Source organism: Parasteatoda tepidariorum, chromosome 6, assembly GCF_043381705.1.
Source record: "Parasteatoda tepidariorum isolate YZ-2023 chromosome 6, CAS_Ptep_4.0, whole genome shotgun sequence".
Classification (NCBI taxonomy): Eukaryota; Metazoa; Arthropoda; class Arachnida; order Araneae; family Theridiidae; genus Parasteatoda; species Parasteatoda tepidariorum.
Genome location: NC_092209.1, coordinates 42,617,247 through 42,635,649, shown reverse-complemented (window position 1 = coordinate 42,635,649; position 18,403 = coordinate 42,617,247). Strand labels below are relative to the sequence as shown.

The 18,403-nt window shown below is 28.8% G+C and overlaps 1 long non-coding RNA gene across 1 annotated transcript in view; it reads left to right on the top strand.

Moving 5' to 3' along the window:
* The window catches only part of LOC139425757 (uncharacterized), a 36,463-nt gene extending 18,505 nt beyond the window's left edge, over positions 1–17,958 (top strand). The window contains exon 2 of the long non-coding RNA XR_011636904.1: positions 17,887–17,958. This is a non-coding gene — a long non-coding RNA (uncharacterized lncRNA). The remainder of the gene's footprint in view (positions 1–17,886) is intronic.
* The last annotated feature ends 445 nt before the right edge of the window (positions 17,959–18,403 follow it).

Below are 18,403 nucleotides of genomic sequence, written 5' to 3'. Positions count from 1 at the left end.
CAAAGTTTCAAAAAGCTATTTACCACACACAGAGATCATTCGATCTTCTTTGCTCTCGCTCAGTAAGAGAAACCGGCATGTGAGCCTTTATTTGACCTTTTTCATACCCAGTAAGAGTTATTCCCGAACCCATGTTATTAAATACTTTTTCTAAACTAAATTCAAACGTTTAACCACTCAGAAATTTCAAAAAGTAATTTGAAGTCACTCAAAACATATTTTGAACAAAAACAGTTAGCGCGCAAGAGATTCCTAACGGATTGTCATAAAATGTTCTAAGTGGGGTCATCATTTCACAACACCTGAGATTCAAATTTTGATTTGTATAGCCGTCCAATCACATTTATTTGTTAGTAATCATGCGTAACATAGAACTTGCATGCAAACAATCAGTCCGCGATCATTGATTTTTAGCTAATCATCTTATTTGAGATCACTTAAAGAAATATTTCGGTAAGAATAAAATTTTGCAGCTCTCCTTAGTCGACTGAGTCAATAAAATACTTATGCATTATTTATGAAAACAGAATTTATTATTACTTTACAAATATTGACCACAATTCCGATGTTCCAGAAAATGCATAGTTTGCTTGAAACAAAGTTTTCTCGAGTGGTGACTTCTAATATCAATTCTTTTTAGAAATTGAAATTGTAATCTCTGATAAGCATGTACACCAATTTATTTTACATCCCATTCTGCACATCACGTGTTATAGAGCTCTAGACACCTCTGTTTACCATGGAAATATATATTCATTCCATGGGTAATATATATTGCATTAACTTTTTACAGAAGTATACAAACGCTTAAACATTTTTTTTCTTTTTTAGCGTATTTGGAAAAATTAACATGCTCTTAAGAAAAATGAGATCAAGAAAAAAATTTAATGCTCCTTATTTCCTTTTTCTATTTAGAAATAAACATAAAAAAATTATTTTATAACTAAGAATTTTATTTATAAACTGTCAAAGTTTGTCCTTCACAATTCAAATATGTCAAACAAACTTATATTATTTCATTCAAAACGTAAACAGGAAAAACATCATACTAAATACAAACAACACAGAATTTTACACTCAATAACTCACCCAGAGACAAAACCACCGTACACATCTTCCCTCAAAATACCCGCTCCTAACAATCCCATACATAATCATATCTTATTTACATACACTTTATCATAAGTACTAATGATACCATTTCTGTATCATGCTTAATTACCAGTCTCAATTACTCGTAAATCTATATCCAGATATCCACTCTGTATATATTATTTCATTCATATGTTAATCATTAAAACTTCACCAAAAGGAAAAGACCGCAATCAGCTGATGCTTTTCAAATTTAGGCAACGAAAGAAGGTGATTAGTGAACCATGGACAGCGAGCATCTCTGACATTTCCCAGTGAATCAAGGGATTGTTATTTGCAAGCGAATGAACTATCTTTAACGGCTTTTCACAAAATCAGTTTTAATCCGTACGATTCACAAAATATCTAAGTTAATCAGAAATTATTGTAAATACCTTTTAGTGTTTTTTATTAAAATTGAAAAGCGTATGTAAAATGTCACATTTCAACGCTGTCCAGAAATTTATAAGGAGGCACTAGTTTTATATTAGTTAAAAATTTTAACAATACTTAACAATATTGCCTTATAAAGAAACGTCATTCGCTTCTAAGATACATGATACGCATGATAGATACGTCCGTTATCAAGAAAACGAGAATTCATCAATCGCTGCACATTGTTGGAATCTTGGGCGTAAATTCAATTTTGACAGTGACAAAATTATTTCCTCCCTAATCACATCAGCTCATCCTGATGATCTGGAATCTTGTTTTATCCTTATAAATGCTGATTCCCTTGTTAACAACGATTTTAGTTTCTCACCACCCCTCCATAGCGAGTGGAAATGTATTTCACCCAAGATTTTACCCTTTATGCCACTTTTTCTTGTTTGTTTTACATCTTTTTTCTCTCTTTCGGCTACGGTGATTTTTCTAGTTTCGTTTCTTACCTTCATTTTCCCATTTCCAGTTGACAACTTTTCATTTTATATTTCAAATTACTTTTGTGTTTCCTCATATTCACGCCTTTCAAATCTTGAAAATGGGTGCCTATTTCTGAGCTCTTGAAACATATAAACTGCTTTCCTATTAATATGTTTTTGAAACGAATAAGGCTTTTAATCAAGTAATATCTCACCGCTTCAGTTTCTTGGGATTATTTATTTAATATTTAGCAATAATTAATCATAATATTAACAATAACAACAATAATTAACAAGTCAAACAAAACTTATGATTAATGGTTTAAAGAGGCCGCTGTATGGAAAAAACTTTTCATGACAAATTCTGTTTCACCTCCTTTACCAGTTTAAAATCTGAACTTTAGAGAAAAGTGTGTTCACGTAAATCTAGAAAAAACCATGAAGTATCAAATGCTGTAAAAGTATTTTTGCAAATATCAAAACCTCAAAAAACGGGAAAATTTTTTTGCAGATTTACTTCAGTGCATAATCTTGACTAATTTATTCGTATCTTGAAAGTTTGAGAAAGGTTTAAGCTTTTGAAACGTCATGGTTTACTCGAGGTTTGCCTGAAATCACTTTTACTCTACTTTAAACCAGCGGTTCCCACATTTTTTCACTTGCGGAACTCTAAACGATCGAACTTCCTTTTGCGGGAACCCTTACTTATAAATGAAGTTCATCAGCAAGTGTGTATATGCTAACCAAAGAAGAAGAAAAAACAACAAATTTAGAAATATTTAATGAGAAAAATGAAATTTTCAAGGTTTCAACAAAAAATTTCTTAAAATGAAGCTTTATATTAGTATTAGGCAATTGATTTCATAAGTCTGCACTACTTTTAGTTAGTAGTTTTCGAAGAATGCTTTTACACCACAGATCAAATCAAATTAAAATAAATCAAATTAAATAAAATAAGCTGAAATATGGTTTTTGAAAAAGTACTGTTATAAACAGTGAGAACGATTATCTGAGAAAAATAGTGAAATTGGTCATTTTATTTTGAATTTTAAAGTTCGATGAGAAATACAAATGCAATCATTTGTGAATGCATATTAATTTAGCAATTCATTCAATACATTACTATTGGGGAAAAAATTTTTAATTTTACTATTTCTTTTTTTATTGACATTTTACTTAATTTCACAAAAATTACCTAAATGTTAAATAAAAAAAATCGATAATTGATTGGATACAAACCTATTACATGTTTTAGAAATAATTACATGTTATGTAAACCTATAAAAAAGAGATAACGATTATTGATGACGTCATTATTTTAAGGTGTATGTATTATACTTAAATGTAATATACTTAAATGTAATGTAATATACTTAACGTAATATAATCGAGTGTATAATAATAATTTTGAGTGGTAACGTAAGATTGTTTTTCCAAAGTTTTTTAATAAAATTGTTGTTTTGATAGAACGCTAATATTTATTTTAAAATTTCAAACTATTTTTATACCTCCTTTGATAAATCAGGTTGATTTGTTAGAAGCATGGAACATTGCTGGTTAAAAAGTGTCTTAACTCTCGGAACCTCATGTGACCTATCCGCAGTACCTTAGGGTTCTGCGGAACACATTTTGGGAACCACTGTTTCAAACTACAGATATAGGTGAAAGAGAATTTGACATGAAGAATTTTCCCATGGTATAGACAAAGAAATTCTTCGCTGTGACGTCCTCGAGTAACAGGCTACCCAAGTCTACCATTTGATAAACTTACAATTGGTAAAACAGTTGGTTAACTTACAATTTTGCTTTTGCTTTTATGTAACAGTTCTTGATTTTCACAATAATTGCGTTGCAATAAAGGCCCTAGCTTAAGCCTAATCTACGTTTTTTGTAAAGATCTAGTACGGGTACTACAGCAGCTTGCAAAAATTCAGAAATTTCACTATATTAAAACTAATAACATTTGCTTACTCTGCAAAATATATAAGAGATGCTTTATTTTAAAACTGTTAACTTATTTTGAAGGATCATGATTAAATCATTAGTTTGGCGCCAATTACGAAATATATTGCAACAGTAATTGGTTACAGATAATTGCATACATGATAATCGATTGCTTGCAACTGTCTTTACAGATAATAAATTTTTATTTCGTAATAATTGAGATTACTAGAAATCATGGTCAAATAATGCACGGAATCCCAACTATTAAAGAAATGTTATTTTTCTTCGTTTAAATTTCATAAAATTCTTTTCCTTTGCTATTAGATATTTTTATTGCATCGTGTGCTTTCTGTGACAGATGATTATTTTGTTTCCTTAAAAGTAATCATAATTACAAATAATTAAGTTACCTTGATTTGAATATATAAGTATTCATAAACAACGATTACAATAACATTGACATTATTTGATAGTAAAATCCTCTATCTATTTACATAAAGAAACATATTTGTATGCGTGTGTGTCTATTTATATATATACTTTATACACATTCGCAATTTTGAACGAATCCGCTCTAAATTTGATGCGCATACGTTCGAAGAGACGGCGGATCAAACTATATCTGCTTTAAAACTCCGTCTTAGCTGATATACCGTAATTCTTACGGTACTTACTGTAAAATCACTCAATCAATGTAACTAAATAAACATTACTGTAAAAATTACGGTATAAAATTTTACGATAAAAATTGATTTTACGGGTGATGCATTTGGGGTGCTAGTGCCTTTTACTGTAATTTGATCAAGAATTTTTTACAGTGTAGTAGGTTCGAATTAAAATTTTAAAAAAATCTTTTTTTTAACAAAAAATCTTAATGGAGAAAAGGTACTTATTCGTCTAGAAGAACCATAAAATATTGCCATATTACTGACACCAACTAATTTTGGTAATCTATGCCACTGGAGTTATGTTAATAGATGTTTTAAAGAGGTACTTAATTTAATAATATTGGTGCTAAGATAACAATAGATACTAAGATATCAATAGGTTTTAAGACCCACCGAGATGGATATGTACTGGAGAAAATGATTATAGAATCTTTGACTTTCAGAATTGACCTAAAGCTATAGCGTTATGCTAAATGATATTGAATATAGTTCATATTAATTTTTATAAGATGAACTTCAGAAAACATATTTCTTTTAATCTAATAACGCAAAGTCACCGGTAAGGGCAACAAATAACAATGAATAAAATAATTGCAATTGTTTCAGCTTAATTAATTTTGTCGGTATTCGTCTAGTTTCGTGCATGACTTCCTAGTGTTGATCAATATCGATTTATTGATTATTTACTTTTTTTACCCAGTGCAAAAAACGGGTATTTGGCTAACTTGTTTTCATATAAAACCATATATTTTGTTATTCTGAAGTTTGTATAAAAATACAAGGAAAATCTCGTGGAATACACAACTTTTATTTCGCGATAACAACAAATCAGCGCTATTGTCATCACGTTTTGATGATAACTTGTTATCATAGTCCATATGATTATATGTAATCGAACGATTATTTATAATCACAACAGAGTTGGTAATCAAAATTTTAACAACTTGTAATCAGCTATTATCTCTAACTGGTGTTAACTTTGCGTAAAGAAATTTGCAGCGTTTCTGAAAGCATTAATTCTGATCTTTCAGAATAATTTGATGCGATTGGCAAATAAAATATTAAAAGAAATCTGCAAGGCAGAAAAATAATGGATTCATAAATGTAATATATTTAAAATTAGTAATTTTCTAAAACCGGAGTTATAATTCGAAAATATTTTTTCTTTGAAGTACAAATTTATATTTTTTACCAATTTATTAAAGCAAATCCTAGGAATTGGAACTTTTCTTCGACCAAAATCAATTCACTTTTATTAAAATTTAATTTATTTTATTAATATAAATTTTATCCAAATTTTATTTTTAATTCAATTGATAAGCTTTAAATATTTACTAGATTTTTAATATTTTACTCTTAAATTTATTATTTATCTTTAATTTATTATTTTTCTTACATTAAATTTAAGTAAATGAAAAGGATTAATCCTTTTCATTTACTTAATAAATCTATATGTTAGACTAATTTTTCGAGAAACAGCAGTGAGTAAAATCTTTATTCTTACAATTATTAACTGCATGACTAATAAGACATACATATTTTCAATCAGGATTTCCATAATATTTTCGGTGCTTTATACATTAAATTTATTTTTTCCGAAATAATTCAAATTAATTAACCTCAATTTAATAAGCCTTGGCTAGATTTTCGATAAACTTTATGATCAGTAGTGATTATTACGGCCACCTTCCTTAATTAATTTTTAATTTTAAAGTTCCGGAGGCTTTGTGACTCCCATTGTCTCTTTATTTTATATATATTTTTTTTAATTTTGAAGGAAAATAAGTTAAAAACATGTAGTCTTTTTACTAATCTTATCATAAAAATATATTTTGTTAACATGAAGGAATTCCTAGATTTGAAAAATAATCAATTGTATTTGAAAAATAAATATTTAAACTTAGAAATGCAAAATGAGCTACCCATTGAGGGGTAATAAATTAAAAGAAATTTTAATTACTGCTACATTTGTTACAACATTAAAAAAGGACCTCTTATTACATAACAATTAAAATTGGAAATAGTTTTTCGCTCTATCCAGCTTTTTATATTTATAAAAATTTCTATACAAATGTTAAGAATTATATCTGACAACATCTAATATTTTATTTCTTTTTTATATTATATTTAATCATTTTTGAGAGAGATACATTTTTATTTGTAATCATTTATATTTAAGCATTATTGAGGGAGATACATTTTTCTACAGAAATGATTAAATGCAGTTATTATTTATATCGAAGTGAGAAAAAAAAACTATAAAAAAGGCATATAAAATTTTAATTACCCTTGTTAAGTTCATAAATGAAAATTTCTCTTTTAGCACATCAAAATTTTGTACTGTAATTGCATTTCCTGCGGGCTGCAGAACACTTCACTAGGTATTTTTTTTACTACAAGATTAGTAATTAATAATTATCAAACTAACTATCGAATTTTAACTTTTTTATTTCATCGAACTCCCTATACATTCATTGTTCTACACATTTTCATCATTTCAAATGTCCAAGTGTTGCCGTTTTTGCGCAGCAAAACAGAATGTAACTTTTAAACATAACACCCAAAATAGCTAATATACCCGGAATAGCAATATAGTTTTCAATATAGAGAAAAAAATCAAATAATCAATGGGTTTTAATATGTAATAATATGAATTGGATTAATAAATTAGCTGATTTAATTGGCAAATTGATTTATTTTACAATATTTTTTGATAAGATGAACGAATCGATTTACAAAATTATAAGCCAGTCAAATGATTCAAATGGATGAACCATTGCGACGATGGAATTTGTTGTTTTGTTTCACGGAATAAATAATTATTTCTAAACGGCAATAGTAAACCCTTGTAATTTTCAATTCTTAAATTGAATAATCTAATTTGAAAACTTATTTTTACCTAAAAGACGTAATTAAGTTTTCTTTTAAGAAAAAATTACAGATCATAGAAATATTAAATTAATTTAAACGTAAACTTTTATCCTATTGGTTAAGAAATCATTTTCGCTCATACATTTTAAGTAGTTTTTTTTCTTTCACAAAAGAAATAAGTGAAAAATTTATAATCAATAGTTTCGAACTTTCTTAATATTTTATAATAAGAAAAAGAACTCTAATATCGTGATTTGAATCAACCATTCCGTTTCAAATCAGAAGAAAAGAATTTATAGATTTAAGCAAATCAAACACTCCATAAAATCAATTGAATATTTCTCTGATTTAATTCTCCAATTACTCAACCATTTTTGAATGACAATGGTAAGAACCAAACATTAAAACATAAACTTAGCTACCACTAGAAGATATTTTCCCAACAAATGAAAAAAGTTGTCAACCATATCAATTTCAATTAGGACTAAGATGCACAAAATTAAATCAGTGAATCAGCTGATTCAATTGAAAACATCAATCAACACTATTAAAAAATCAATTGAATATTTTTCTAGTTTAATTCTCCAATTAATCAACCATTTTTGAAGGACAACGGTTATCCTTATACTTTTCGTAAATTAATTTACCTAAATACAATTTTGTTTAGGTATGAGAAATAATAGTTTTATTTTTGAGAAATAGATACTTGACATCGAAATGATTTAAAAAATAATCAGTGAATCAATTGATTCTGTTGAAAACATCAATCAACACTATTAGGAAATCAATTGAATATTTCTCTGGTTTAATTCTTCAATTAATCAACCATTTTTGAATGTCTTTTCTTAAATTAAATTACCTAAATACAATTTTTTTTAGGTATGAGAAATAATCGAGTTTTATCTTTAAGAAAAAGATACTTGTCACAGAAATGATTTAAAAAATAAATTTAGAAGCAAAAACTTGCATTCCATTTATTAAGGAATTATTACCGCTCGTATATTTGAAGTAGTTTTTTTTCTTTTACTAAGATAAAAGAAAGAAGATATAATCATTAGTTTCCTTCATTACTCTTCCTTGTTTCATCTTTTCTTAAAATTATTTATAAAGAAACAACTTTTTCCCAAAGATAAATGATGTTTTTTTTATTTCAATCTGTACTAATTTTAGTCTCAATATTCTTTAACATACGTCTAAGTTTAATTAAAGAAACAAAGAATCTAAAAAAGAAAGAAAAAAAACGAAGAAATCTCTGTGTATTAGAAATGGTTGTAATTTGTGCCCGAGCAATGGCAACACAAGAGAAAAATGGCGCAGAACTTTCCGGGCTCCATTAATCAAAATGACGAAATTTAATCTGAAAGAGGATAGCAAGAAATAACAAAAATTGAGTACTGCTTTCTTTGCTTCTTTTTTACTTTTATTTTTCCAGCCTTTTTTTCCGGCAGATTTGATCGCAAGTAAACAATCAAATACAAAATTCTTTTTTTCTCTCGGAGCTCTGTTTTCTAGAATCATTTTTAACACGATTGTTTATTTTTTTCGTTTTTCTCTATGTGTATATGTTATCACAATTTTCAGCGGGAAAATGAAATACAACCTAGATTAAATGTCAGAATGAAAGTTTCGCTTGAAAAATACAAAAGTTCAAAATGTGTAAGTTTCATTTACGCCCTCTAAAGAAGAAAAAAAAAAAGAAATAAAAAATGCTATTTGTAAGATTTGTTCTTTTCTTTACTTTAGAAGAAATGTAGCGAATAAAATTAGCACTCATATGTTTAGTTAGTACTACAGTTCAATAATTACGTATATTAAGTAATAAAAGTAATTGCTTGAGTAAATAATTTATTTTGTTTGTTCTTAGAACAATCCGTACTTAAAAGATAGAAGGAAGTGCTATGTGTTCAGATATGTATTCTTAATCTTTCTCTTAATTTAAGAGAAATATTTTTCTTAATAAGTATAATTGCGTGTGTAAATTGTTTCGATTGTTAATTCGTAATATAAATTCTTATTAATTGTAATGGGCTATGATGTATAAATACTATTTTATATTCTAGAAAGGTATATTATTTTGCGGACATATCTCTTAGGAAGACATGTTTCTTAAACAGAAGTGTATATAATTTAATAAGTATAATTGAGTACTTGCAACTTGAGAACAAGGAAAGTGATTATGCCTTACCACATGATTTAAATGAAATTTAGTTGGGTACCTGTATGTGATGGACCGGAGTGGCGTCTGAATCGACAAATTCCCTGATTTACCTACGATGACGTCACTTGCCGGGGCCCAATTGCGTATGTATTTTGTCTACTGCTAATTCGTTAGAGAAATCTTTATTAATAAGAAAGCATTGTGATATGCTATGATTTGTAAATACTACCATATTCTTTAGAAAGGTATATTTTGTAGACATACATCATAGACAAACTTGTTTTTCTTTCTCTTTCTTTTTTTTTTTAAAAAAAGACATATTTAGTCATGGCTTGAAATTTCCTTTCTCCAGCTTTGGTGACATAGTATTTAGGACTGGCGAGTAAGTTTTGTCTTTTAAAATGTGTTTTGAATCAAACTACCTTATTTTTCCTAAGTTTTGAGTTTCTAGTTTGTACATATTAAAAATGGGGAGCAATAATTTCAGGCTTTAAGTGTGAGAGTAATAAAGCATGCCAAGATTTTAATAACATGTCAATTTATGTCAACAGATGTGTTAACATCTCTGCATGGCAGTTTTTAGTTGACCTTCCAAAGTTAAGCACTTAAATTTAGGATTAAGGAGATAAAGACTGTTTTGGCCGAGTGGGCAAAATTTAAGCTGATGTTCGCTTTATTAACATTGACTCAGATGTTGAGGAAATTTAGCAAGAATGTTTAGCCAGATTCCAGAATATGATTCAGATTATTACATGTTTGTGCAATTCTACCTATAATCACATCTTCCTGTGAGAAAGGCTTCAGCTGTCACAATCGACTGAAGACCGCTCACAGAAACGCTTCGAGAACTGGGGCACTTGGCGATTCGTTCAGAATTTCTGTAGATTGACCCCCTCCCAACAGAGTTTGATGTTAGGTCTAAACTCGACATATGGGTATTTTAGTGTATTTTATGATAATGCGGATAACTTTTAACAATAAACTTGTATCAGTTTTTATTTTTTCTACACTTTTTTATGGTTTTGGTCATTAAAAATTTCTTTGCATCTGTAAATATTTTTTAATAACCATTGTTGAACAGCCGACTCAATTTTGAATTTACGACTACTTATGTTCAATACTGCAGCCTTGTAATTTTGAACCCCATCCAGAAGACAAGGACATTTCTAGATCAAGTATTGGGAAAAATTTGCCTTCGTTGAGGACATTTTGATGAAAAGTTTGCGTTGCGTTGAGAGGAAAACCACGAAAACCACTCATGGTTAGTTTGACGTCAAAGAGACTATAGCCCATGATCTGTCTACCACTGAGGATATTTTTTACGTCAGTACTGTGGTCGGTGCGAGCCGGGTGCGGAATTCGTATCGAACAGCCATTGCTGGGATTTGAACCTTGTTCCCCTCATTAGAAGGCAAATGCTCTATTCCCAGGGCCACAAGGCTATCTTAATATTTTATTTCGTTTTATAACCGTTGTTGAACATCCGATATAATTTTGGGCTTACGACTACTAATGTTTTACTCCATAACCTTGGAATCTTGAACAAAGTCCAAAAGACAAGGGAACTTCTGGATCAAGAATTGGGGAAAAGTTTACCTTCATGGCGACCTTTTTGTTGGAACTGACCCGAATTAACGTTAAATGGAGAGGAAAACCACGAAAACGTCACATGGTTAGCCCGATGACAAGGGGACTATAACCCATGATTCGTCTGCCACTGAGGATAGTTTATGTTTCATCTGCTAAGATTGTTGAAAATTCTTTTTATGTTTCGTAAAAATATAGTGAAGGTCAAAAATGTTAGTTTTACTGGTATTTCAAGACTGAAATTTCATGCCTTGTACGAAATTACTAGTTTAATTGAGTTAGTAAATTTGCAAACGTTTCTTTCATTTATTTGTAATGCTCTAAATCTATATTTTTAAAATCCTTTAAGAAATTAATTTAAAAGTACATACATTAAAAGTTTAAAATTATATCTAATCATAGAAGAAATAAAAAAAGCTCCGAAATCCATTGAACCATTTTGAACCATTGGTGCCAAAACCAATACCATACCAATAACTAAAGCCCAAACCAATTTGATTGCACAGTAAAACGTGGACGTCTAATAATTTTCTTTCGAACTCCTCTTTGTTTCCTTCTACAATCAAACAGGTTTTGCTTTCAGGCTCATTTTCCTCCGCCAAATTTAATTAATTCTTTAAAATAATTTTACATTGAATATTAATTTTTGATTCTAAATCTGTATAATTTTTTGACTTTCTTTTGGACACAAATTCTGAAAATATAAAAAAAAGAGGGTCCTCGCAGAACACCCAGATCATCTCAGAACTATGCATGTGGAACTATAAAACTCTTTACCTATATCTTTCTTCTTCATATGAGTTTTAAAATATAACATCGATATATTAGAAAATGCCAACTTTAACTTAAGTATATATTTCAAAATATACATATTGCCAAATCTTTACAAAAAAATTTTTTTATAAGTGTTTTACGTTTTGATCTAAATAGCACTTGTGAATAACATCATAAAACTGCAAATTATATACAATTGAAATATTTCTTACTCATAGAGCATTTTTAATTACACATGGTTAGGATGGTTTTAATTAATATTGCTATAAATTTTTACTTTCTTATGAAATTTTATTTTTAAGATATCTTGTGTATTCCTATAGCTTAAACACATCAAATTAAGTTTCTAATCTGATAATTCGATTATGTATTAATATGATTATTCGATTAAATAATTCGTTTTTAAGATTCACTCTCCTCTTATGTTCTGGTTGTATAAATATATTGTTTTAGATTATTTTTTGATCAATTAATTTTTTCAGTGTTCACCTGTTGGCGAAATTTCTCACCCATATTGACAGCTACTATTAATAAAACCGGCTGGTTTTGTATCTTTTTTTTTTTTTAACTACTTCAATACTATACTCTGATCTATTGAAAGAATATTATTTTTAATGCCCTTCTGTCAAAGAAATTCTGCTGCTTCTGCTGTGCGAAACCATTTATGACACCAAATATGTTTTCTTTAGAAGTAATACTGATTTCGAAAACTTTTTGTGCCATTTTTAACAATTCTTATATTGAATTCTGACTTTTCAGGATTAATATTTTACGCTCCCTTTTGCCAAAGAAATACTGCAGCGACTCCAATGCGTAGTCCATGCGTAAATCCATTTGGTGTCAATGCTATGACACCAAATGGATTTTTTTCCGACATAATACTGATTTCAAAAAAATTTTGTACCATTTTTGACAATTCTTATACTGAAGTCTGACTCTTCAGGATTAATATTTTACACGCCCTTTTGTCAAATTAACACTGCAACGACTCCCATGCGTAGTATGACGCCAAATGGATTGTCTTCCGAAATAATACTGATTTCGAAATATTTTTGAGCTTGTTTACCTATTCTTATACTGAATTCTGACCTTTTAAGAATAATATTTTGAACACCGTCCTGTCAAAGAAACTTAGCAGTAACTCCTGTGCGTAGCCATCTATAACACAAAAAGGATTTTATTCCGAATTAATACTGATTTTGAAATATTTTTGAGCTTGTTTACCTATTCTTATACTGAATTCTGACCTTTTAAGAATAATATTTTGAACACCGTCCTGTCAAAGAAACTTAGCAGTAACTCCTGTGCGTAGCCATCTATGACACAAAATGGATTTTCTTCCGAATTAATACTGATTTCGAAATATTTTTGTGCAATTTTTAACTACTACTTTACTGAATTCTGACCTTCCGAGAATAATTTTTAATGCCTTTCTGTCAAGGGAACTCAGCAGCAACTCCAGTGCTTAGCCAGCTGATACCAAATGTGCTTTCTTCAGAATTACTATCAATTTAAAAATGTTTTATTTTTTTTCTTCCCATTTTTAACTTTTACGACAGTGAACACTGATCGACGTTTTAATCTAATCGCCGTTATTTCATTTAAACTAATTTTTTCAGAGGATTTCTTAGAAACAATGAAAATAGTGAAAGCATAATAATAAAAAGAGATTAAAATGAATGAAAGTAAAGGGAAGGGAAAAAAAGATATGAGAAAAAATAAGCTCTTCTTAGAAGGCTTTTGATAAATGGCCTGTTAAATTGCGAGTGCTTCTCTAAAGAAAACAGGAGAAGCAATACTTAATTGCTAAATGTCTCCTCCCGTACCCTGAGTTTAAGAAAATAATAAGAAACCAAAAGAAATACTGAAAAGAAAAACCCACAAAACACGCGCACCCAAGAAAAAGTATTATTGATAGTTCTTTTTTTCCATTAAGTATAACACTCGTTTTTCGACCATTTTTTTTTTTTATCTATTCTTTTCTTGCAGATGATTAATTACTGTTACCAAATGTAATAGTTCTCCGACTATTTCACATTAGCCTGATCTTTTTGAAGGATTTATTTGCGATATTACTTGCCACTTTAGCTTTCATTTGTTACAAGCATTATGATGAATATAGGAGTGCCTATCTTCTATTGTAGGAGTTGAATCTTGCATTACATTAGTCAAACCAAACGAAATAGAAAGAAAAAAAAATGGCGCATCGAATTACGGGGAAAACAAATAACATCGCTAACAAAAAGTGTATGAAGTTTAGTAAATGTATTCAAATTTTGTAATCTTTTCACTACTTTACTATGATTTATAAAATCTTATTTTAAAGGTTTCAGAATCCTTTTAATTTGTTTTATACAATTTAATATTCATGCTTAAACTAAGGAAAACTATTTTCATATCTTCGCAACATGAAGTGGTTTGTTTTAAATTTTATTGAAAGTAGTAGTCTGCTTTCAAATTTACATAATAACTCCTTCTAACTTGAAACTCTGTTGCGTTTAAAAATGCATGTTTTAAATTAAAAGAGAGTTTAGAGAAATAATGATGTTGAATTTCGCATTATACTATTCAAAATAAACGATGAAGAACATAAAAAGAAAAATGCGCTTTTAATAACATGAAAAATAAATTAATACTGCAAACGAAAAACGTTTTAATTTTCATAAATGTAAATATATTTATTTCATATGATAATAATGTATTATAACAATTGTGTAGCTGAAATTGCAGCAAAAATTAATTATTTTTTTAGTAATAAATTGCAATCATGGTTCATGATTACCTGTAAACAAGATTATTCATGACAGTCGTAGATAATGATTACTTGTACTCGTAGATAAAGGTTTACTTTTAATCAAGATTGCTAAAAATCAGAATAAATTGTAATTGTAGGTCGTGATTACTTGTCGCCAAAATTACAATTATAATCATAAATAATGATTATTCGTAATCATGATTACAATTGCTATAAATTATGATTACTAAATAACGATAGCTGATAACATATAATCATTACTTATAATCAATTACATTTTTCCGAATTTTGCTATCAGCTTATTTTCATGTTTGCAATAAATTTAAAAATCTCCTGAAATAGGAAATACAAACTTATGCCTATCTTTCAAGCATATAATCAGGTTTAGTTTTAATTGTAGATCGAGATTACTTATCGCAACTACAATTGTTATCATAAATTATGATTATTTGTAATTATGATTACAATTGCAATAGTAAATTATTTTTACTCAATTGTGATTACTGATAACTTGTAGTAATTACTTATAATCAATTACATTACCGAACTCTGTTATATGCTCCCCATTTTCACGTAGGTGATAAATTCCAAATTCTTTGAAATTGGAGCTAAATGCTACAAGCCTTCAGGCAAAAAAGAAAAAAAGCAGGCGATAATGAAAAAAGCAGGTGTGAAGAGAACACTATAATAAAACAAAAACTTCACTTAAAAGACAACTTTTCGAAAAGTATTTATAACTACTTAATCAGGAGTTAGTTCTTCTTTAAAAAAAAAAAAGAAGATATTTTTCTTCGCCTTTAACTACGAGCAGTAAAAGTTGGTGAAAACAGCAAAAGGCACTGAGGAAAAATTGAGATAGATGCCGCAATTAATTTCATTTTCTGTTCTCTTGCTGTGCTGGCTTTCATTCTGTAGAATGTTCTCTCTCGAGATTGAAGCTTTTTCTACCGTTATTTAATGTTTTTGTTTACGAACCGCAATAATTTTGGATTAGTGGAGGACATCTGATGAAAGTGACTACTTGTGGTGTACTTTTATGCACTCGTTCTTCTGAATCGGTTATTTTTATTAAGAAATTATTCATAAGACACGACTTTGGTTTTAGTAGACTTATTATTCTTGGCCGATTATCATATATTCTCTTGAAAGGCTGGATTTTTCTAGACATAAATAATCATTTATTTAAATACTTTTCATTATTTGTGCTGTAAAATTTATTCCTCTTTTAAATTGATTTACATAAATATGTATTCAAGTTTCTCCAATAAGTGAATAATTCATATTTATCTGGATGATTTATTTCTTTTTAAAAATAGAAATTCATTTAATGTTGTTGTTGGAGTAGGCCATTAAGGTAAGGGGCGCGATTATTCTTGTTTTTCAGTGATACCATCTATGACCAAGAATTCAACTTCTGCCACACCCATGCGTCACACTCGCTTGTAGGTCGGACCCACAGATCGTAATTTTGACCAGAACCAGAGAGCAATCAATCTTTCATTCAGTATCCCCAGAGATATAATACGTTATGGGATCATGGAGGACTTCGTGACCCAACAGATTTAATGTGCACCAGTCACGTTTACTACACGGCAGAATTCGGAACCCCGTTTTTCACGAATGAGAGTCCAGTGCCCTGACAACCGGGCTATCCAGGCCAATTCATTTAATCAACCTAGTATTGATGTTTGCGGTTAATTTCTTTATTTGGTGGTAATAACATCTACATAAGCCAATTAAAGTGAATAACATTTTCAGAGATGAACATATTAATTCAAAATTGATTATAATTGCAAATAAATCATGGTCAATTCTATAATTCATTACGAAATAGTGTGGAAATATTAATTTTAACGACTAACACTACTAATTACCAAACTTCATTAATGATCACTACTGACAAGGAACTACAAGAATTTTAACGACTAATAGTACCTAATTACCAAACTTCGTTGATAGTCATTGACTGAGGACTAGAATAATGCAAAATTTCTTGGAACCGTGGCAACTTTTTAAGCATGTTATAAAAAGAAAAGTGGCGTAATAACTTTTTACTTTTATGACAAATTTTTTTACGCCAAATACGAGTTTTTCGACACAACTATGATTTAAGACAGCCGATTATTAACAGAAACTAGCTTATTTGATTAAAATGCGTTAATTAGAACATTTACCAAAAAAGCGCACATTTATAATTGCAATTATTGCAGGTTACTATTTAAAACAATCGTATCTATCACTTTAAGAGGAACATGCATACTGCCGTGCAATTGTAAAAACAACAAAGTACTTCATGATAGATTTCCAGATAAGCGATCGAACAACTATTTTCTATTCCTTACTAATACTAAAGTTAAAATAGAATTTCAGAAAATTGATAAAAGGAACAGATTTTTGAAAAAAAATAAATATTTTGTTCGCAATATGTAGCTTATCGTAGAAAAATTCCAAATATATAAAAATCTCAAATTTGAATTGATTGCGTCGATTTTTTTATTACACGGCTAGCAAAAAAAAAAAAAAAAAAAAGGGNAATAAAAAAAAAAAAAAAAAAAAAGGGGGGGGGGGAGATTGATCAAGCTCAGATTTTCGACTATTTTTTTTTTTAAATCTTAAGCAAATTTCTTGACACGTGCTCTTCAAAGAATCGTATTTGCTCTTTAATCTAATAACCCTCAACTTTTTTCAACCTTTAAGCCTCTAGAAAATTTGAATATCAGTTTAAAATTTTTGATTTTAAAAAACCCAGAGGCCACCCGAATCTTAAAAAAATTCTTCAAACTTTTAATAAAAGTTGAAGTGGCTTAATACTTCACATTACTGTAGTAACTGTTTGTTTTTAGAACTAACTAAAAATCAGCCGCTGTAAGCCATTGATATTATTTAAGACAAGATCGGAGCGATTTCTCGTTTAGGTATATAAGTACTCTGTACATCGCCAAATAGTTCGAATGAAATGTTAATGGAACTCAATTTGCATGATTACTGTCTTTTTAAAAGAAATATTTAAAACTGATGCAGTTTAACTACCATAAAACTTTTAATAAAAGGCCTTACATGAGTAGAATTACACATGCCTTATTTCTAATAACATTTTGATAATTTTTGGTGTTAATTAATTTTGTTCATTTGTAGATTGGATTTATGTTACATAACTGCATTGTTTTTACGTATCCTGGACGCTATGATTCACGAATTGACAAAAAGTATGTATTTTTAATTTTTTAGATGCATTTCTATAGTTGTAAAAATTGAGTGTTTTTAAAAATCAATTTACGTGTACCTTTTTTAATACATATGGTCTTACTACACGGCCCATTATATATATTTTTTGATTTGATTTCTTCTCAAAAATAAATTTTAAAAAATATTAGCCAAATTTATTGTTAAAAAATGTAAAAAAATAAAATGTTATCAGAATTGTGAGAAGGGCATTAAAACCAGTTTGATGAAAATTGGACGTGTTTCTAATATTCGACAGTAACTTCCCTATTACGTCCAGTAAGTATATAGGTTTTAATGCTTTCAGTCTCGCTTTCTGCGGTAGCAATTCATTAGATTTCGATAGTACTTTTGTTTTTCCTATTTTAAATATAAATTTGTGACTTACATACGTAATTTTTAACTAAAATTCTAAAGCTACACACTCTAA